We start from the raw sequence: 24,590 nt of genomic DNA, 5'->3' as shown, positions 1-24,590 counted from the left end.
AATTGGATTTTCCAATGGTCAAATTCGATAGATTGTGTTTATTAAATGAATTAGACTGTAAAATTAGTACTTTTTTGTTGTTTTATTAAAGTTATATTTATTTATGAAACCATACAAAAACAAATGTGTTAAGTCAAGAGAAACAACTCGTAACTGCGGATTAGACAAAAAAATAATGCACTCGTCTCACAATCTATGCATTGTTTCTTCTATGCATTCTTATTGAAGTTCACCGTGCAGTAAGAAATCAATTATTTTTGCGATCGATTGTCATTTGATGGTAATTATACCCGAATCACGCCGTTAAGTAAATAGCGACGTTGTCCTACCTGAGGATGTCTCTTTTCAAATTTTCAACCAGACGGATGCATCAAATTATGTCTGTCTCGGTGAACGATTCGGCGGGTTTTAAGTAGTGCAACATGTGGCCTAATTATTTTCTAGAATGGAAAAGTCGGGGAAGTACCCAGAGTCACAAGTTGAAACTAAGTGTTTAATAAAACTGATATAGGACGAAATTCCCGCTTTATATTACATAAAGGCACGAAATTATGTAATGTGCATTATTTAAGGCATGTGCAGACCGGATAAGGATTTTATGATATTTTAAATTTATTTCATATCAAAAATTCATTTGAGGCAATAAACCATATACATTCCCTCAGAATCCTTTCCCTAATAATCGAAATGCAGGCACTGCAAACAAATATTGGCAAAAGCGTAAATAGATGTAGAGGCTATCAGCCCAATGGTGTACTGAAATGTACTAATTGTGGACGTTTAGGACACAGTTTGTATTACTGTAGAAGCGGTAGGTCTAGTAACTGTGCTAGTGCAGCTACAGAGGTATATCAGGAGCAGGAGCAGGAGAGTAGTAAAGGAGAGAATAGAGATAGTAGGAAAAATAGAAGCAGGGTTAGAAGCCGTGACCGAACTAGGAGTTGAGGTAGAGGAAAAAATAGATATAGCAGATAGGAGTCGGTCAGGCAGTGAAAAGAGTATAATAGAACTCAGTGATGTTGAGGAGTTGCGTACGCTGAGTGTAAATTCATGTCCTACAAACGCTGGTACTTTTACTGGTAGGGATTTATGAGAGATACAGGTTGTACATGTGTGATAGTGAAACGAGACTTGTTAGAAACAAATCAGTTTTTAGGTACGGTTGAGGCGTTGTGTGTAGACAGCCCTACAAATGATGTTATAATCGACAATGTATAGGGAGCTGTAGAACCTCAACTTAGCAGCTTAGCGTCAGCAGTCGAAACTAGGGCATAGGCCAAAGTTAAGAAACAAGTTAAACTTAAAGTTCCGTCACAAATTCTAGCTATCTCTAGAGAGGAATTTCTGGAAAAGCAACAGAAAGATTATAGCACTTTAGATTTGTGTAGAAAGAAGGCTGGGGAAAGTACGGGTAAAAGGTGTATAGGTAGTGGGGTAGTAAAGTTTGAAGTAAGAAATATACTGTTGTTTAGAGAATATACCGCCCGGAATGCAGAAAGAAGTAGACAGTTAATTGTACCAAAATATCTCAGGGAGACCGTGCTGAAAGTTGCGCATGATTCGTTATTGTCAGGTCATTAAGAAGTAAGTAAGACAAGTGATGCAGGCTAAGGTGAATTTTACTGGCCAGGGGTAATGTCAGATGTAAGGAGATATTGTTAGTCATGTGGTATATGTGAGCGTACTTTAGCTAAAGGCAAAATGAGCAAAGTTCCTTTAGGAAGGATGCCTATGATTGATACTCCGTTTAAAGGAGTTGCTGTTGACATTATTGGCCCGGCTGAACCTATGACTGAAAGGGCAAACAGATACATTTTGACTATGGTAGATTATGCTACTAGATATCCGGAAGCTACAGCGTTACCTAGTATTGAAACTGAGAGAGTAGCAGAGACACTGGTAGATATGAATAGTACATTGGGAGTTCCAAAGGAAATGCTTATCGACTGTGGAACACAGTTTACATCAGACCTTATGGCAGAAGTTAGTAGGTTATTGTACCTAAGGCAGCTGACAAAGTTAAGTTTCAGTTTCCGTTTAAAGTCAAGATATATGTCGTTTTTTTTTTCAAAAGTAACCAGCTTTAAAACATTAAGCAAACATCTGCGTCTCCTCTCCTTACCTCAAATTTGCATGGGGCGGGTCCTCAGGGAAATACTGCGCATGCGTATTACGCCATTTCCTACTTCCCTCGACATGTAAACTTGCTTCGTGAGTGCAGACGAAATGAAATGTAGCATTTATTGTAAAATATTTAAATTTGACCGTTGTAACTTCGCTGTGTTGCTGATAAGCAAGCGTCCAATTGATCGTAAACAGATGAGCAAGGTTAAAGAGCGAAATAAAGCATTTAAGGGTCTGTCCGGTTTGCTGATCGTCCGGATTTGGTGGTCTCTAACCAGTACAATAAACTTGTTAATGTTGCGTTTATATAGATACTACGAAGAAATTGTTCATGTTTTCAAACATGAATTTGGGTAATTTATGTTTAAGGCCTGTTTGATTATAGTCGAACGACGACAAAGTAATAAATAACACAAAGAGAATGCATATGGAAATTCTATTTATTTAAATATAAAGCCAAATTAAGATTCCGTAGACGAGCAAGCATAATTTTGTAATCAGATCTATTTAAAAAAAAGGCGCTCCGCAGCCGAGCGGATTGGGACTTTGGATGACCCCTCACCGATGCTGGTCCAAGTATCACTTATGGCGTAGACTTCTTCATGTGAGGAAGCATACGGTCAGTGGTTCTACCCGGCGCCCGCCCGCGATGAACCAATGTCCAGAAAAGATTTTGGGCCTTCCTCCACCATCAAAATTTTGAAAGTCACCAGAAGGCCAATAACTGTGTCGGTGTAATGTTTAACCCAACACAAAGAAAAATACAAAACAGCTATTATAATTAATTTTGTTTCGTTAACTCATTGCCTATGCTTAATATTGGACACTTAGTCGTGAAAAAGATAAAGGTAAGGGTAGATTTCTAAGAAGCACAGAACACCACAAACACAGCCTCAGTGCCACGCATTTGCAAAGTAGGCCCACAACAAAAGGAAGCTGTAATGACGAGTTGCTTCAAAAATCCAACACGTACATTTTAATTTTATGCAAAATATATAAAGAGGGGGCGTGGGGGGTGGGGGGGGGGGAGGGGTAAGGGGTAGAAAGAGGGTGGAGGTTGAAGGGGAATGTAGAACAAGGATGATATTCAAAAGGGAATGCTACATGTACAAAAGACACACACACACGCGAACGCACACACACGCACACACACCAACGCACACGCGCACATACGCACACACACCCACACACACACGCACACGCACGCGCACACACACACCCACACATAACTAACTTACATAGATATACAGACAAGTAAGGGCAAACTGTAGGGCACCGCCCATGACACACAGACGCACAAGCACACAAACGCACACACATAAGCAGGGAAAAGCAACAATCGGCCACCGCCTTAGGATTCCGGCAGATAAAATTAAAATGGGCACGATAACTTACTCATAGTTAAAGTAGAGGGGATGCCAAAGCAAGGGAGTGCAACTGCAAAGGGAAAGGATGGGTGTGATAGGGGAGTGAGGAGAAAGAGGAAAGAAACGCTAACAACAAACAAGACAACATACGCAACACAAAATACAAGACAGGCAGAAAAAAAGTTCAAAATAGGGGCACCGCCTGGGAACGGTCAAAAACTTATATAAAGGAAACAGAGGGTTTAAACGCGTTTAGGGCATGCCAACCTCGCATTTACCCTTTTTCCAACAAGTTAGACTAAACAATGTAAATAAAATCATTCCCCGCTGAGAAAGGCTGGCTCTAAAATTAGTGAAAAAAATACCAGATCATATTAAGTAAACCATAAAATTATGGTAAATATAAGAGTTTTAGTTGCAATGAAGTGTTTCCTAAACATGAACTAGTAAGCACAACTGTTGTAAAGCTCGCGGTAATATTTATTTTTGAAAATCAGTTTTCTTTTGTAAGGATACACATCACGGCGAAACATGTAAATCAATCAGACACTATAAACATGTAAGCATATAATGCAAATGTGGCATTATGTAGACGTTTTGGGGATTCCATGCAGATGTTTAGATAACATGTTTGAGATTTCACAATTCAAAATTTACTTTCGATCAATCTGTTAATCTGAAATAAACGCAAAATCTGATTAAGTAACCACAAATACTCGGGAAACAAATATCTCTCAAATCAATTAAGGAAAGAAATAACATATTTCCTAATTCATAAATGACACACTTTTGTAAGTGCCCAAAATTGTACGCATAATTATTCCTCAAATAGTCCACTACTAGTGAAAAGAACTGCGTAATTTGCTACAGAATAAAGTAGATCAGTACAGCTAAGGCAAGCACTATCCACACGTATATTGTCCAAAACCCATTGCGTGTTCCATTTTCACAGGGTCTGGTCTGCAGTGGTTTATAGTTGCGTTCCCATTGTGTCATGATGGCCTGCCTAGCACCTTTCCAGTGTCCAGGTCCCATTAAGCGATACTGGTATGGTGTACAAGGTCCAAAGTAAACTTCAATCGCCAGTTTTGGGTCTGTCAAAAGTTTCCCTATATTTCAAAGGATAATCATATTTTGATTGAGTGATTAACGCAAATTAATTTGCAGAAGATCAAACAATGTACGGTAAAAGATAGCATCTGTGAGATTAAATTGTATTAGCGAATACTTTTTTCCAACTGGAGGCAATGTGGATATTATTTGACAGAACCTTTTCGATACGGAGTTGCGCGATAGTGTTCAAACCAGGGACAATCTGGTTTGAGCTACATTCGTGGTTCCAGCATTCTTGCGTTTATAGGTTTCATTCGAATTCATTTATTTATTAGTGTGAACATCCCGACAATATCAAATCTTGTTCAGCGGAACAAAGTCCTAACTTATTTATATAGCTTTCCAGTTCAGGGATTATATGTGACTGGATTTTAGGCACATCAGTTGTTTGCCTTTTGTCAGTCTAAGGGCACTGTGTGCGTTTAAATTATTTACCCTTCTAATGTACTGGTATTTTCCTATTTATATACATTTAACAGTTTCATCACGAATCGCGGAGCATGCAAATGAAGTTTTCAGTCTTAGTTTAAGCATATTTATTTCGAAAATACATAAATTTAAATTTTTACAGGTAAACATATTTAACACAAATACGAAAGGGATAAGAACGAAAGTCTTGCTTCATGTTTTGTCACACATCTAAGAATGAATGTGTGATATATAATTCAATACTTGCACAAAGTTGGTTTACAGCCTACTAATTCTGCTAACTCATCCGTAAATGGAAACCAATCTACTTGAATGGTATGACGCATTGATTTCTTATATCTCGAAGCCATGGCCCGTTGTTTAGTTTTGATGTCTTTCCACATCTCGTTGCTATTTGGGAAGGCCTTTAACCTCTGGGAATATACAAGATGCTTGTTTGAATCAGTGCAATTCACCAAGTGAATACAAAATGAATTATATTCATGGGTGCAGTCAACAATGCAAATGTAAAATAGTGTAGTGGATAAAACTGGCTACATGCCTTTTCAGGGAATAGTAATAATAAGCAACGGATATAACGTCATAGTACGTTACGTAAAAATTGCGGGAAACTGACAGCAGCATAATAGACGCAACGTCATACCTGATATATGCAATAGTACATTTGAATAAGAAAGAATTTAAATATTAAAACATAAATCAGCGAAGACGTGACGTATATTGTAAAAAAGCATCGAATCAAACTGATACAAAAGTGGCTACGAAAATAAGGAAAAAAGACGAAAAGGAACACACGATACTAATTAATGTTCATGTTAACAAATTTTCAACAAACACATGTCTGCTTCCAGGATAACGTTTAGTTGTTCCAAAGTTTACCTACCATAAATACCCGTGTAGCAAGACGACACTGCATTTCCATGATAGGTATGAACGCCCCAAGAGGTTGGAAACATCCAATAATTGTTATGGTATTCTTTCGCAGATCCGGTGGGAACATGTATTTGTACAGGTTTACCTTGTTCTCCCTCACTTCTAGAACCTTCTTATCGAGAAACGGGAAGCCAAAGATGTATCCTGTAGCGAGTACTACAGCGTCCAGATTATCGACTTTGGTACCATCTTCAAATATTGCTCCAGTTTCAGTGAACTGTGCTACATTGGCTTTTACAATAACACCCCCGGAAAGTATTCTGTTTGGAAGTTCGTCGCTCAGTGTTGGGTGAGCAGAAAAGAAACCATGTTTCGGCTGAAGGCAGTATTTTTCATGATCGAATCGTTGGTTGGCCTTTTTTGTTGCCGCGTTTGCTAATAATTCAGGAAATCTTTTCATTAGTTCTGTGTTGAATCGCGTCGAAAGGACCATGTCCCACGGAACCCCGTTGTCAGCTATACGATTTAGTATCCATGATCCGGAACGGGTGCTCAAATATACCTATAAATAAAAGATTATGACGATCTTATATCGAGTTCAAAGAGATATATCAAGGAACATTACTGCAAAATTACTTTGAAAACTGGCCGGCTGGTGTAGAGGATCACTTAATCAAGACGATGAGCAAAACTCATGAGTCGCCTCATGTTCTAGGTCACAACTCATGGTCAAAGGTATGAGCTTTTCGTTTTGTGTAAGCTCTGTATCTCCTCAACCCCTTTTCATGAAACATGGGTCAAATGATGACTGTAGGAAATAGCACGAAATTACATTTACGTTATTTTGATGCCAACTTATGCGTGACGTTAGACGTCACTTACGATGTATTGTTTTGTAACGGATATAGTTCACAGAATAGATTTGTATGAATCAGACCTGAGTTTGTTTCATTAAATACAGAGTTTACCCGCAACCTCCCCCCCCCCCCCCCCCCCCCCCCCCCACACCCCCCATGTTGGTGCCGTGACCAAAGCAGCAATGAAGATAAACAAACTACGATCGATCTGAGAGGGACAACGCAAATCGAATGCAAAAGATAGTTCGTCGATGTCGGAATTTCGTGCGATATTAGAATCTGTGACTGGCAAATTCGAGAATCTTGTATCATTGAATGAAAAAATACTTGAACAGGCAGAAATCGGGGAGATTGAAGAAGAAATCATTAACAGTGAAGAATATTCATTAGCGATACAGAACAAACTTCGTGAATTCCAAGAATTCAGTGAAAGTTGTGAAAAATCGTCAAAAAATCAAAGTCAGAGGGGTTGAATGCACTTTAGCGGTCCCCGAAAGTTTACAATGCACATGCGGGGGTGTGGGGGCGGCAGCCCCTAAACATATTCATCTCTTGATAAGGTTACCCCTTTCAACCTTTAATATTTAAGAAATTATTATACTACTATTATTATAGGGACCGCTAAAGTGCAAGTGTTCCAGTCAGAGAAATAATTCATCAACACCTGGCGAACAGCAGATGATAACTGTACAGGATAGAAATAGTGCGAGTTCGACGCAATATTCCCGCCTTTCAAAGTTCTCATTACCTACCTTCAACGGAAACAAGCTTTTTGGGATTCATTCAGTTCAGCAGTGCATTCAAACCAGAATTAAACGGATGTGCAAAAATTTAATTATTTACGTTCACAACTGGAGGATGAAGCTGCTCGGAAAATAGATGGAATTGCTCTAACGAACGCTAACTACAGTAATGCAGTTGAATTATTACATGAACAATACGGACAGAAACATATTAAGATAGTACAGGCTTACATACAGTCTCTTCTACATCTTCCGTCACATATCAACACACTTCCAAGTCTGAGAGGTTATTACGACAAGCTAGAAATATACATCAGTGGACTTGAGTCACTTGATCAGCATGAGGATTCATTTGGGACGTTCTTCGTGCCTGTGATATTTGACAAACCTCCGGCAGAAATACGCAAAAACTTGGCACGTGAACATAAAGGCAGAAATCTAAAATTACAAGAGATGCGCCGCGCGATCTACGAAGAAATCAACGTATTACAAGCAGGAAGGTCAATAGTCACTTGTACGAGCATGAAACACCAGCCACTATGTCATTGTCAACTGGTTCAGTTCAAGACCAAATGCACGACAGGACAGGGATAAGAAACACGTGCATCCAGATCAACGTGAATAACAACAGCAACAACGTTTTACAAGCGTTAAGGTATGTGTTTTTTGTTCAAGCAATGCTCACTTTGCTAATGATTGTAACATTATGAGGGACAATGAAGCTTGAATCGCAGCGATGAAGAACAAACGTCTATGTTTTAACTGTTTAGGAAAACACCAAGTGTCTAGATATAAGTCTCAGAAAAGATGCAGAAACTGTCAGAAAAGACACCATACCAGTATATGTCAGAACTCATCTCAAGCTCAACCGCCAATACAGACGCCTTCAGCATTTGCAGTCAGATACAACTAGCTACAACATCAGACTACAACGTTGCATACTTACGATCATATTACATTTGAGCAGACGACATGTGGGCAACAAATGCCACACGTGTTACTTAAGACAGCGATATCTCCCGTAACATGCGGTATCATTTCAGCAGATACTAACATTATTTTTGATGAGGGTTCTCAAAGATTATTTATCACAAGAGCATGCAGACAAACTTAGACTTACATCCACAGGAACTGACACTTTACTCTTGGCGAGTTTTGGAAATTCGAAGAATGAAGTGCGCCACCTAGACACTGCCAGTGTTTTTGATTACGTCCACCAAAAAGAAAAGACCGATTAATGTGCTGATAGTACCAACTATTACAGTACCGTTTCAGAAATACAACAAAAATGTTTGCCACTTACAGCACTTGAAAGGTTTCAAATTAGCGCATCTGCTGACAGACGACACAACGTTCGAGGTCCAGCTTCTCATTGGTGCAGATAAGTTGAATACGAAATCATCCGAGGTCGAGGACCTACATCAGTCACTTCCTAGATGGGCTATCTTCTGTCCGGTCCCGTCCCTTTTCATGCGTCATCTAGCAGAGCCACGACTAGTTTAACATTGGATGTTATTACGCAGTCACCCCAAGATATTGACCTAGAAATTGTTTGGAAACTTGAGAGCCTTGGTATTCAACAGAGCGAAGATGAAATCCCATAGAGGAGTTACATGGCAGAGTATCAAGACACGTCAATTACGTTTACTGGAGACAAGTATGTAGCGAAATTACCCTGGAAATTAGACCACCCCGCCCTTCCCACTAACTACGACATTGTGAAACGCCGAACTGAGACATTGGTCAGTAGATTACGTCAAGACCCTGTGACATTGAAATATTATGGAGATATTATCGAGGTTTCATAGAAGAAGTTCCAGATACAGACCAACCCCGCAACAGTGTCGACTACATTCCACATCACACTGTGAAGAAAGAATCATCTACAACACCTGTACGCATTGTCTACGACTGTAGTTGCCGCATGTAGCGGAATCATCCGAGTTTGAACGATTGTTTGCAGTCGACACCCCCAGACCTCAACGATATTACAGCCATACTAGCAAGATTCAGACTCAAACAGTACGCCGTAATCACAGACATAGAGAAGGCTATTCTTCACGTTGAATTACACGAAAATGACCCAGACATGACGAGATTTCTTTGGCTTTCAGACCCAACCAATCCAGAGAGTGCACTAAAGACATATCTTGGCGCGGCATGTTCTCCATTCATTTTGAACGCAACGCTCTTGAAACATCTACAGATAAACGCAAAGACATGGGTCAGTGATAGACTACAGAGTGACTTATATGTAGACAACTTCTTATCCAGCCTTGACAAAGAAACATGTCATCAGTTACTTCCATCAAACACGTGATCTCATGTCAGAAGCAGGATTCACACTTAGGTCATGGAATTCTAACCGTCACAAACTGAGAGATACAGCGAGACAACTTAACGTTCTAGACAAAGACGAAGTTACCAAACTGTTAGGATTGCGCTGGGAACCAGAGACAGATATCATGAAATACCCAGAAAGACCAATAGAGACAACCGCAATTACGACCAAGAGATACATACTGCAAAGCACATCCCGGATTAACGATCCACTTAGTTTTCTAACCCCAATTACAGTGAAAGCCAAGATACTACTTCAAGATATTTGGAAAGACACAATGCTACCAAGATCCTACCAACAGAGGTGGTTACAGATAGCAACAGACTTGAACACAGCAATGAAAACCCAATTGCAGAGATATGTCTTTGCCGAAACAGACGACAATCAAGATGCAGCAGACGACACAAGACTTCATATATTCGTCGACGCAATTTTTCAGTCCTACGGTGCAACAGCCTATATTTGCAGAAGAAATCACTCATCATTAATAATGGCTAAGAACAGAGTTGCACCATTGAAACCCCTCACCCTACCAAAACTTGAACTTATGGCAGCTGTAATAGGAGCTCGACTTTCCCAACATCTACGAAAAGCAGTAGGAATAGAAAAGATAGATTACTGGTCAGATAGCCAGATTGTTTTACACTGGTTGAGTAACCCGGAAAAAACCAACCGATTTATACGGAGACGAGTTGAAGAAATCAGAAATCAGACCGGAACCGCAAGTTGGCGATATTTTCCCACACAGAACAATCCCGCAGATCTACTTACCTGTGGAATATCGGTAAGCCAATACCAAGACAACAAACTATGGTTTACAGGTCCGCCTTGGTTAACCGACGAGATAAAGTGGCCAAAATGTAAAGTTCAAGACACACCTGTGCTATCTACAATATAACCCGAAGGTGACCAGCATACTCTTATTTCCCGACAACCAACGCCCCAGATTCCAGCTACGATTGACGTAAGCAGATTCAACAATCTTCAGAAGCTACTTCGAGTTACGGTCTACGTCCGGACATTTATTGACAACTGTAGAACACAACACAAAGATAGAATGGTTGACGCTAGTCTACAGTCTACAATGAAGTTATTGAGAACCTTCGACCTGGAAAATCACGACTACCGGTGGTACGACAATTACGACTTTACATTGATAGAGAAGGCTACATCAAATGTGGAGGTCGTATACACAACGCACCCTTTGATGAGTACACCCGATTTCCCATCTTATTACCAGCGAAACACCCACTTACGCGACTTATCGTACTTGATGCACATCAGAAACAGCTGCATTCGGGTATCAGTGCAACTATATGCCACTTACGACAACGTTATTGGATACCGGCGATACGACAATGTGTCAAATCTCTACTACGGAGATGTATTACATGCCGGAAGATCAACTCACCACCTAACAGTGCTCCAGACCCAGCACCGTTACCAGCTTACAGAGTAGAAAGTTCGCCACCATTTACTATCACAGGGGTCGACTTCAGTGGTGCGCTGTTTGTGAAATCAGAAACCGGAAAAGAATCGAAGGCTTACGTATGTTTGTTTACCTGTGCAGCTACCAGAGCTATTCATCTTGAACTTGTGCATGACCTCACCGAAAATTCATTTCTACAAGGCTTTAGACGCTTTGTCAGCAGACGTTCACTACCTAGAATGATCATATCAGACAACGCTGCAACATTCCACGCAGCATCTAACACATTGAAAACCATGTTCCAGTCCCAAACCTTGAGAGACCATATAAACAGATCCGGAACCGAGTGGAAATTCATTCCAACGCGAGCACCATGGTTTGGAGGATGGTGGGAGAGAATGGTTGGGCTCGTAAACACATCCCTAAAGAAACTGTTAGGTCGAGCGTTCGTTACCTTTGAGGCGTTACAGACGGCACTTACTGAGGTAGAAGCTATCCTCAACGATAGACCTCTCACATACGTCACATCAGAAAACACAGATCCAGAGCCGATTACCCCATCACACTTATAACTGGCCGGAGAATTACAGCGATCCCAGATGCGACAGATCCTAGCACCATAATCAGCAATCAACATATAATAACGAAACGAGTTCGAGTCCAGCGTGAGCTGATTAATCGTTGGTGGGCGAGATGGAAGTCAGATTACCTTACATCACTACGTGAACGTCATACACAAAGTGGTCGCAACGAGCAGACGATACGTGTTGGAGATATCGTGCAGGTGCACGATGACAGTTCTCGGTTGCTATGGAAACTGGCTGTGGTGGAGGAACCCGGACGAGACGGACTGATCAGGGCAGCAGAAATCCGTACCGGAAGTGGACATACTACCCGACCAATCGTGAGACTTTACCCTTTAGAGATCAACGAAAACGAGATACTTTAAATAAGATACGAGATCGATGAAATATGAACAATGCTTTAATCTAAGAGTGTTCTTCAATTTCGTGAAATTTGTGATTTAGAGACAATGACCAGAAATATTCAATCGGGAAAAGAACGGTATACATTGTTAAGTGTTCTATAATTGTTTTCATATATTTTAGAAATGAAACTTTCAGTACTTCCACTTTTTGCGGGCCCCAGAATGTCGGAAATAGCGCGAAATTACATTTACGTTATTTTGACGCCAACTTATGCGTGACGTTAGACGTCACTTGCGATGTATTGTTTTATAACGGATATCGTTCACAGAATAGATTTGTATGAATCAGACGTGAGTTTGTTTCCCCGCAACCCCCACAATGACCTCATCAAGACGATGACTTGTGCAGAACTTATGAGTTAGCTATGTCGGCTCAAGGTCAAGGTCACAACTCAAGGTAAAAGGTTTGAGTCTTCCATTATGTATTCGCTCAGTATCTCCCAAACCCATTAAAGGATTGTCATGAAACTTGGGCCAAATGATTACCTCATCAAGACGATGTGCAGAACTTATAAGTCAGCCATGTAGGCTCAAGATCAAGATCACAACTCAAGGACAAAGGTTTAAACTTTCCATTTTGTGTCCGCTCTGTATCTCCTAAACCTAAACCCCTTTAAGGATATAGATATGGCATGGCTGTAATATTTCCCTTATCAAGACGATGTGCAAAACTCAAATGCCAGCTCAAGGTCAAGGTCATAGCTCAAATGTTTGAGCCTTCAATATCCTTTCCCCTCTTTTTCCGCTAAACCACTTGAAAGATTGTCTTGAACCTTTGGTCAAGTGTTCACCTTATTGAGATGGTTTGCAAAACCAATGCGTCAGTCATGCAGGCTCAAGGGCAAGTTCACAACTTAAGGTAATGATGTCGTAATAAATGGACTATAAAATATGCTTAACAACGTCCATGCTTCCATGCAATACCATCAACCCTTTCACTATCCATAACAGCGACGGGGGATATAGCTGTCTTTTAGACTGCCTTATATCATTTTTGCTGCTACTTGAATCTGTATTTATTCCGATTTTAAATTGATACGTGGTCAGTTTTTATAACAGTTTCACACAGTATACACCGTACCAAAACTAATCATATTTGCGGTAAAATCAGGAAAGTACCATTGTTAAGGAAATGATTGGAAACAACAGATATAAAATATAAAAGGGTATTCTGCCTATTCGGTCCCAATTTAAGGGCGTATAGATGATGTCGTTCGCACAATGTTATTGGTGAAACCATGTTTCGTTAAGCTATGAATGATTGCAACTGTTGCGATTTGTCGCTGTTACCATATGAAATGCACCATTGCTTGAACTCCTATGTCAGAAGTTTCGGCGATAATCATTTATCGTTTTAGGAGACTGAATATTATAACTTGATGCTTATGAAGTCTTCGCCTGAAATAACATCGAATTGTCCGCATAAAAGCAATTGAAATAACTGAATGAAAGATTAACAGTATAAAACCCTAACACAATGACAGGTGTGCTACTGAACGTTGAGAGAACCGCATTTACAGGATTGACTCGTTTTGATACATGTTCTATCCTTTGGTTCTTCGTGTTTTTTCCTCTTGCTCTGCCTTCAGCAAAGGCATTGAAAAAATTAGTACATGTATATGATTTCTTTTCTAACTGTTTTACTTAAATTGTCTATGTATATTTGTGCGAATATAATTAATTTAACTTTGCAAACATAAACTGATGTATTGTATTGTTTCGGGTTGGTTTTGTTCTTTTGGATCATTATCCTTTCTTGGTATAATTTGTATTACCTAAATGGTCCTAAGAAACTTAACTGTAAACTGACTAGAAATATGTTTGAATAAATGAAAAAGTTGAAAATACCTGCGACGATATGCGGATAAGATCCATTGCTACATCACCACCAGAATTTCCAATACCGATGATTAAAACATTTTTGTCCTCGTAACCACGGTAATCCCTGTAATCATGGGTATGCGTAACCTTGCCCTTGAACTTTTCTAATCCGTTGAAGTATGGAATATTCTTTTCGGCAAGATGTCCTGTACGGATAAGAACACCATCAAATATTTGTTGTTCTTCTTTCCCATCAGAATTTTTTATTTTAATTTCCACTTGCCGTCAGTGTTAAAACTTTCTGCTTGTTTCACAGACAACACCTGTAATTATTTATTAGGCATCAAAATTGACTATAGCAAATATCACATCAATCGACATTGACATTAAACATACGACAAAAATTGGAGCCAGTGTAACATTAAATATTGATCCCGTTGAAAAGTGACCCCATGGGTCCTTTTACAATGTTGAGAATGGACCCCGCCAACATTTCAACATTAAATTTTGATCAAAAGGTCGTCGAAAAAAAGATCAGTCGTAAAAATGTGATCAGTCATTTCTTAACGGTTAGTTAAATCCAAGATAAACGTCGGAGATCGTCTGTTTGTAGAAGAGAAACACACTGGAAAGAACCAGAAACTATCGCAGGCTTTCTATATAGCTTCTTTAAACATAATTTCACAAGGCCGTGCCCGGGCTCAAACTGACAACTTCCCAGTGGTAGGCGGGTGGGTATGGTGTGGTCGGACTTCGACAGGCACATCGAGACTTCCACACAGGAAGTATCTTTTCCGATCATAACAAGATATTTATAAGGGATGTCTCTGTAAATTATAGTGATACTTATCCCCAATGATAACGTGATTAAAACTAGAAATATTTAGATATTAACATGTTAGAATGATGTTGAATTCCCTCCCTATGTTCCATTTTAATCTATTTATAGTCATGTTTGTAAACATCAAGTTATCGTTGGGGCATAGTATCTCTTTGACACAAAGAGATGGTTTTTTTATGTTTTCAAGATATATCTTTGTGTTAAAGTATGGACGCATCCTAGTGCCAGATTTGAAAATTTTTTATCTCATAATAAGGAGTTACTAAGTCCTAATTACAAGATACTAGAACTTCTAATTAATAAGATAAAATTATTATAATATCATAATTTTTCTAACCTTTTATTAGTTTTATTTTTTGTATAATAACAAACAATATACACCAAATATTCTTGTAAATACTTATTATAGGCCATTTTACGAATGTATATAATCCACTGTTTTACATTCATTTACCAAATGTACAGATATGGCTTTTAGATGTAGTTTCTTATAATTCTGTTTAGAATGACCACATGTTCCGAATCTTTGACACAATCGAATTAACTATTACAATAAAACAAGGACCGTACTTTGTATTATATTCAAGCACAGGTTGTCTAACTTCATTGCTTTAATAGGTTTGATCTCTGGGAAGACCATCCATTGGTTAATGAGATATGGCCTTGATAGTATTTGCACGCAAAACCTCAACCAGAAATTTTAAGACGAACAAGGGTCATAATTTGAATTATATTCAAGCAAGAGTTGTCTTAACTTGATTATTTTAATAAGGTTGATCACTGGAAGGGCTCGTGTGATGTTTTAATCCAGTACATCAATATGGCCTTGATAGCAACTTGCACGTTAATCCTCAACCAAGGTGTGACACAGACGGCGACGCCGACGCCAGGGCCAGTGGAATAGCTCTCCATATTCTTAAAAATAGTCGAGCTTATAAAATGTATGACTGTATGAGCATATTTCAACTGGTTATTTTTAATTCATAAAATGTATCTTCATACGACACTAGGAATGGATGAGCTGAAGGGCCTCAAATTTAGATACTTTAATGATTACAATAACAGGATTTTAACAGCTAACGGTGCCCAATCGGATTTGACCTTCTTTTCTCAAAGTGTAGATTTACACATAATTGTATCCCTCGTGTATATCTGATTATAATCAGACAAAAGGAAAGTATTTGTTTTCATATTTAATAAGAGAAATTGCCTAGTGTATTTACTATAGACATATAGGAAAATCATTTCGTTCTTAGAACACTATCTCAGTCAAGTTTTCATCTTTTGGTGAGCAATTTTGGCAAAATGTTTGGAAAATATTTCTCTAGTTCCTCGCCAAAAAATAACTGTTTTCCTTTATATTTCAATGATGGTATTTATTCATGATTTGCTGTATTATACCAGCTCACGTACGAAGAAAAATTAGGTCACTAGGTTGTGGTGGATATTTAAAGAGGCACCACAAAATAACTGTATTCTTTTGTATTTTCATGATGGTAATAGCACATGCTTTGCATGAAGAAAATAAGAAATGACAGGTATCTAGTTACAAATTGACAGTGATATAAGTATCTAGTTACAAACTGACAGTGATATATATTAGGCCAAGACAATGTGTGTAATGTCTTAACATTTTATTGAATTGCTGTAGCAATATGTACAGAAATCAGTGTATTTAGTTAAATTTTAATCACATTTTGTTTTTACAGTGTAAGATAGTTATCCACCTATATGTTTGAAACTATGCTGAAAAGCGATTGACTGAATAAATTTGCAGATGAAATTGTCAAAACACATTTATTCAGGAAAGGCCTAAACTGTTCACCTGAAAACTTGTAGTATAGCTGTATATTACCTGCATTTTAAGAATGATTTAGGTAGTAGGTCACTAGGTCATGGTGGGTCTTTAAGTCAAATGAAACAGAAAATGACTTCAGTCATCAGAATGTTTCAGATTTGAAGAAATTATCCGATTGGGCACCTTTAATCCCCATGCTTTTCCCATGCAATGACCATACATTCCTTTTAGCGGAAAGTAGGACATTTTATGTCTTTAAGCAGTGATAAGGCCAGCGACATAAGCGATCTCGCTAGAAAAAGGCATGTCAAATAGGTCAAAGTTAGTGGTAACATGTAGAAGATTTGGATGTACGATTTCCACAGTATATTATTCTGAAAGTTTCGTAATGTGCGCAATACTATCTCATTTCACCGAGTCTCAACTGCGAATGGTTTGACTTGCTCCACCCATAACATATTAGGCATTCGTATCCGTTTTTGTTTTATTTTCGATCATGTAAAGATGGTGTAACGTTATATTTAGACCCCGCCAGTAATTTACAAGGGGGTCATTTTACGACGTTGAAAATTGACTTCATGGGCCATTTTAACGTTATACCACCATTACACAAGAGACCCATAAAACAGAAACAAACAGGTCAGTACTCCGATTTAAACAAACGGCTCTAAATCGATGAGAGCTTTTGAATTTAACGTTGAAATATGACCCGGCTGAAGTTGATCAGTTTTCAGACATCCCGTCCATGGGTACATGACACGTATAGTCACCAATTTTACATATAGACGTTAATAATCATCTAAAGGTGTATAGCTGGGATTTAATAAGATGAATGAATTGGCAAATAATTAGATGTGGCACGCTCGAATGTATAACTAAACGTTTATTACTTACAGTCCTGAAAAATACAGAAATGTTAATCTGTGCTGTATCCTAACAGGCAAATTGCATAAGATTATTGGGACCAGTTTTCAACGTTGAAATATGATCTGACTTTAGGCGATCAGTTTTCAACGAGGTTTATTTCACGCGTGTATGGATCATTAAATAAGGGGCGGGGTCAATTTTCAACGTTGAAAATTGATAAGTCATCCGTTGAAAAAGGACCCATGGGGTTTATTTTCAACGGGGTCAATATTTAATGTTACATCGGCCGTACTAGAGGGGGTGGGTGTAACGTTTTCTCACTCAACGGTGAGATATATTCCTTATACACAAAAAAAAACAAGCATATTTTCTTTTTTACATACTCAATTTACCATGACATACACAGTTCACAATATTTCAATCTGAGCGCGGGAAACTCAAGCGAGAAAACGAAAATGTTGTCAGACGTGTTGTGACCTTACAAAGTTATTAATATCCCAAAAAGTGATTTGTCGTTGAATGAAATTATTATTTGGAGTTCAGTTGCAAATAAAATCACTGTTTGAGATATACAAATAATTATGAGGAACAAACTGTGATTCTGATGCATAAAACACAATTTCAGTCTTCTTTGTGTTTTACGGAAAAAAATCGGATCGTGTTAGAATTATCACTAAGTAACGTTAACATAACAGAGAAATATACACTATAAAGAACAAAGTGCATCTACAGTTCTATTCCGCTATTAACGCCGAAAATTTGGTATTAATTAAGAAATAATAAGTTCCCAAACATGGTTTATTGTAGAATAACCCGAGTTTTGAGTTCTTATGCGTAAGAATATATCACGAAGGTCGTAGGCCTGAGTGATATATTGTTTCGCATAAGAACGAAAAACACGGGTTATTCTAAGATAAATCACACTTGGGAACTTATTATTTCGATTCTAACACGACATACTAGTGTCAAAAGTGTTAGAAAAAATGGTAACTACTTTTTACGACGGTGCTACGCACCTGGATCGGATGACGTCATTGCACGCGAGTGGTTTATTGCAGAATAACCAGAGATAGATTTTGCTCTACATGTATGTAGGTTATTTGGTTTAAACAATATTTATTCATATATATTTACAACATGAAACGTTACATAGTTACAGCATGAAGGATTGAGTAGAAAGCCAAGCTTATTTGAAACTCTCTCCTTATGTAGGTTATTTGCCGGTCGTGTTAGAATATACAGTATACTTGCAAATCGGCAGAGCTTTAGTACACGCAGTAAATTACTTTTCACTGATAAGTCAAAGTATTTCATAGTTTATTTTAATAAAAGTATAAATTCAATCAAACAAAAACAATACAACAAAGGAACTGGTTTTGTCGTCTGTTAAAATGCAACCTTTAATCAGTCATCTAAACATTTCTTAGAGTCTACGCTTATTTTGATTATTATGTTTTCTAAATTCATTTCGATAGATGCCTTAATGATTTTCCATAACATATCTTAACAAGATACAGAGTATACCAAGCGTAGTCATGGACGAGTTGCATGATATGCCACTAATGACCAATGGCAAAGATATAGGTCAAATATTGTCGTAACATTTAAGGAATGTTTACCTTGTCCCGTTATCATTTAGTTTAAACAATTTTAATGTAATCACAATAACCTTTCTGCAGAATAATCAGATAAACTTGATCTTTAAACGGGGCCCGCCAACACAGCTCAATAGATAAAGCGCAGGTCTTCGGATCGCAGGTTCGTGTGATCGAGCCCTGGGCAAGGCGTATTGTCTACGTGACGATATGATAAAAAAGAGATTGTATGAAATCTTTCGTCCTCGTACTCTGAGTCATGAGGAGAAGCGGAGAATACGTTTGTACTGGTACAGAATCCAGGAGTACTGGTTAGCTTAACTGTCCGCCGTCACGTTACTGCATTATGTTGAAAAACGATGCTTAACAAAAAAAAACAGACAAGCAAACAAACGAACATAATATTTCAAGGGCATATTCAATGCATAAATTTACAGCAAAATGATGCGAGGGATACCTGTACGAAAATAGGACTTGTTTTACAGCTGTAAAACGTCTGTAAAAGACCTGTATTTTGAAATTACAGCTGTAAAAGACCTGTAAGTGGAGAATTACCAGAAATACAGTTGAAATGTACAGGTGTAAAATAATTGCAGGTCTCAAAAATACAGCTGTAAAAAATTTTAGTTGAAAGTTACAGCTGTAAAATAATCATGTCTCAAAATATCAGCTGCACCTTTTTTTGCAGGGAAACATGAGTACTGTCAGCCATCTTTAATGCATTTTGGCGGGATATAACTGAAATTCACAGAGACACCACATCATCTAAAATGTTGGAATATTAGCCATTATGGAGTAAGTGCAAATGTTTAATTATCTAATACTGTTGTAAAAGGACACATGTAAGCACATGCATTAACAATTTACTCTTTATGTGAAAATGAAGAAAGTTTTATAAACAAGATATGATGCATAGTTTCTACTTGGTCTCCTACTCTTTAACTTTGCAATTGCTATACTAGAAACATATTTCATATTGTTCTTTACTTACTAGATCATTTTTTTTTGCCATTTATGTAGTAATTGCTACCCTTTCTAGAGAAATACAATTCATCCTAAAACTCTTTGTACTTCTGATTTCGTCCCGTAAAATAATGTACTCTTTTTCAACGCCTGTTATATTTCTACAGCTGTAACTTTTAGGCATATTTACAGCTTTAACTTTTTTACAGCTGTATCTCATTTGCATAATTCGACCTGTTTTACAGTCGTTTAACAGCTGTAAATTGAAATCTTCAGCTGTAAAATGAATGTTGTTATATAAAATATACAGGTGTCAAACTGAGATAATCATGACTGTAATTTTGAACAAAAATACAGGTGATTTACAGCTGTAAAATTTCGTACAGGTATATCTATGTGATAGTACGAGAATGGCAATATAAAATGCAGACAAGCACATGCTGTGACTGAATCTTTGAACGGTACTGTATCGTTGAAATAAAATATTCAGTGGACACTTAAATGATTTCTTTATGTATGTTTTTTTTTCTTTTCATTCCCAAATTGTATTGAATAGTAGACTGCTAATACAAATTACAGGAAATACAGCCTGAGTGATTATATAGACAGTAAGACAATAAATCGCTCAAGTAACCTTTTCTGCCATTATTTGCAGCAGTGCTTTACAAAAGAAGAAAGTAAAATATATAACGTACTACAACCCCATATGTAAAATGTTTTCCTTAGTTACTGCTAAAGAAAACTTTTCCTTCTTTAAATCAAATTTCTTATTCTTAAGTTTTGTATTTTTTGCAGAACTGCATTTGAGTATAATTAACTTTATGGAATAGTTGACTTCTATATGAGTCCTTACTGTAACTCATCAATTGTCCTCTTCCCCAGATAGCATATAGAGCAATGCGAAACTTACTTGCATTTTGACTTATTTATCAGTTGCTTTTGTGACAGTGCACTAAAAATAAGTTAGTTTTTATTTTCCCAACAATTCAATAACTGTAAGAATGTAATGACATTTAACGCTCAAGGAACCCGTTCTAAGTACGGTGTTAATAATTATTCCGTGTTACTTACCTCCGTAATGAAATGTATGTATTTCCGTAATCCAGATCTGTCAGCATACATATGTAAATACTGGTCAACATACTTATGGTGCATGAATACCGGGAAATCTGCCGGTATAGGAAAATCACTGTAGCACATCATCTCCTTCGATGTGTTGATCACCGTGGATTTCATAACGCATGCCTGACCCTCCTCCGCCTCTTCTGTGTAATGCCATAATCCGCTGATATAGTTTGTCCTTTCAAAAAACACAGGTTCAAGTTCCTCGTCAAGGCAACATTTTATAGCCATCAGACCACCAGCACCAGCACCAATTACTGCAATGCGTTTCATTTCTTTCGTTCCAGTTGTTTACACTCTATAACAAACTTCGTAGAGAACCTTTTAAAATTCAGTAAGTCTGCTTAGGCAAGTTTCGAATAAGGTTATGAAGATAACTGATAACTTCCAGAACTTCATACGCATTTCAAACGGTTTATATTATGCATTTAAGCTGTTTTGGAAGCAAAAAATTCAAGGCAACAAGGTGACAGTGTTTATGTGCACACTGCGCGCAAGGTTCATTGCCAAACGATCTATAATTCTAACACGACCAGCAAATAACCTACATACATGTAGAGCAAAATCCATCTCTGGTTATTCTGCAATATACCACTCGCGTGCAATGACGTCATCCGATCCAGGTGAGTGGCACGGTCGTAAAAAGTAGTTACCATTTTTCCTATCACTGTTGATACTAGTATGTCGTGTTAGAATCGAAGTAATAAGTTCCCAAGTATGATTTATTGTAGAATAACCCGTGTTTTTCGTTCTTATGCGAAACAAATATATCACTCAGGCCTACGGCCTTCGTGATATATTCTTACGCATAAGAACTCAAAACTCGGGTTATTCTACGCTAAACCACTTTTGGGAACTTTTATTTCTTAAATAATATAAGATTCTTTCACTGGTTGTAGGTGCAGATGGAAATTTCCGGTCTCGAGGGTAACTGTTTAGGCAGTATAGAGGCTCCTGCCGAGTTACCGCGTAAACAGTTGCCCGACAGCCGGATATTCCCATCTGCACCTACAGCCAGTGATATAATCTTTTACTTGCATACCATATTCAACAAATAATAGTAACAAATAAATTGAAACAAATGATTTTCTTGCAGCACTTTTTTCTAATAGTAGCGTATTAACAAAGCTCGGGAACTTTACGTCCGTAAACAGGAAGTACGTCATGACGTTACAAAGACGAAAACAACGTAATAGTTCCGTTTTTTGTTTTATCATCTGTAGCGAAACGTTATGTTATTTCCGTAAAATGACGTTTTTTGAATCGAGAAATATGTTACAAGGAACAAAGAGAAACTATCAAAGGTATTTGATTTTTGTCCTGTTTTACGTAAAACATTATTATTACTACCCACAACTTCTGTACATATGTAGTTCGTTATACGTCATTTACAGCACGAGAGTCATCTGTGTAAGATGGAGTTATCCAGCACCGGTGAAATCACCAGAAATCCCAGTGTGGTATGCAAGAATTCAGTAAAGATGCAATAACCTATTTACAACTGCACTTTAAAAGGTAAAATAAAAACAACTGAAAGAAACCGTGTGTTAATATTTGCCAGCATTGAAAGGGCATATCTGATTATAATTTGAATATTGTTAAAAAAATAGAAAAGTTTTATTTTTTAATGCGAGGAGCATAAATCTTGCTTAATCACCATAATTTCCGTTTACTTATTACTGAAAGAACTGTCTTAATTTTGGAATCATGACCACCGTCTTCAAAAGGTTACGCCGATTTACTGTAATGACGCCTAGTAAGTAGTACTAAATAGCAGTAAATTAAATGGCGAAAACAGCACGAACAATAAGCAGGTAAGGAATCCTTTCAATAGTGCAGTTTTTTTTACAGAATTGAAGGAAACACCTACGTACATGCAGCGGATATACGATAACAGTTCGTTTGTTTGATAAAAAGGCTGTTTGCTCAAGCATTCGTGCGAACCAGAAAACTTGAGACGGATTTAGTAATATTTAACATGTTTGATACAGACATACCGCTTGTGGCCACCAACCTTTAATGTTAAAAATGACTCTTCGGTACCTATCAGCCAAACGTTGGTATAAAAAGTTATATATTTATAATACCATTCATTTTATCCGTTTACAAAGAAATGTAAGCCTAGACTACATTGAGAAATACGAGAATGACCTGATTCTATTGTCGGAAAGATTGCTTATTTATTTGGATTATTGAAGACATAATGATACAAGAAAATTTTTATGACTGCTTCTTTTCTTGACAGCATTATATCATATAACAAATGTTTGAGATGGTGTTCAGTCCTTTATCAGTTGGATGCAACCTTTCCCGGCGAGGAAAGAATAATGATTGACAGTTCTTTAAGTCCACTGAGACCTGCTTTGATACTAATAAAATCTGGAAAGTAGATCCCTTTCTTGCTTTCCTGCCTGTTTCGTCCGTAATGATGTTTAACTTCTTGCTCTGTTTTCTGCAAAGGCATTAAAACATATGCGTATTCGGTTCTTTAAGCTTTTTTTGATGTATTCTATATTCAGTTCACGAACATTTACATGTTTTATATACTGTGGTATCTGTATGTATGTAAGGGATTAACCTGGCAGTGATAACTTTTATTTACTCTGTCCTGGAACTTCCCAGTTGGAACATGGTGGGGATATGAAAGTCTGGAATCGGCATGAAGTTGTTTTCTAAAATGTAACTTTTCAGTAAACCTTGTTTTTACAAACCTATACAAATATACTTATAAAATTTGGCAGCAGAAACGAAAGTAGTTGCATATTCATATTAGAAATTATTTTTACTATAATTTCACCAGTTATTCCAAGTCAGGTAAATCGCAGGTGTTCAGAACGTGACTGTGTATAATTTGTTTTGGACACAGCGTTCTTCAGAGATCTTCCATTGTGTCATTAATTAAGTCCAATATGCAGTTATGTACTGTAACTACTAATCTTACGATGCAGTAAGACATTTACTATATTCATTTTGTAGTGTTATGGATTCTCACAGTGTGTTAAATTTCAACTATAACCAGCTCAAGTTCATCTATAGGTCATTTGGTAGGTCTAACGAATGTGTGTATGAACTAAATGAGGTTATCATGTGGGCGGCAGGACCAAAAATATTGTTTATTTTGGTTTTAAGTTTGAAAGTGAAGGTCATATGAGATTCAAGGTCCTTCATATATTGGTCAGTTTGTAGGTCTTGCCACAAGGAGTTGAGTGTGAATATGAACTAAATCGGGTCATTAATGTGGGTTGTTTGCGAAACTGTAAAATATTGGATAGACTTACGGACAAATCATTAGCTACATGCCCAGGGACATAAACAGCAA

The 24,590-nt window shown here is 37.6% G+C and overlaps 1 pseudogene; it reads right to left on the bottom strand.

Annotated features, from left to right (window-relative positions):
* Positions 1–5,269: 5,269 nt before the first annotated feature.
* LOC128552820 (flavin-containing monooxygenase 5-like) lies at positions 5,270–21,970 on the bottom strand (annotated as a pseudogene).
* Between the last annotated feature and the right edge of the window lie 2,620 nt (positions 21,971–24,590).

This window comes from Mercenaria mercenaria, unplaced genomic scaffold, assembly GCF_021730395.1.
Source record: "Mercenaria mercenaria strain notata unplaced genomic scaffold, MADL_Memer_1 contig_3190, whole genome shotgun sequence".
Classification (NCBI taxonomy): Eukaryota; Metazoa; Mollusca; class Bivalvia; order Venerida; family Veneridae; genus Mercenaria; species Mercenaria mercenaria.
This window is presented reverse-complemented; position numbering and strand designations above follow the sequence as displayed.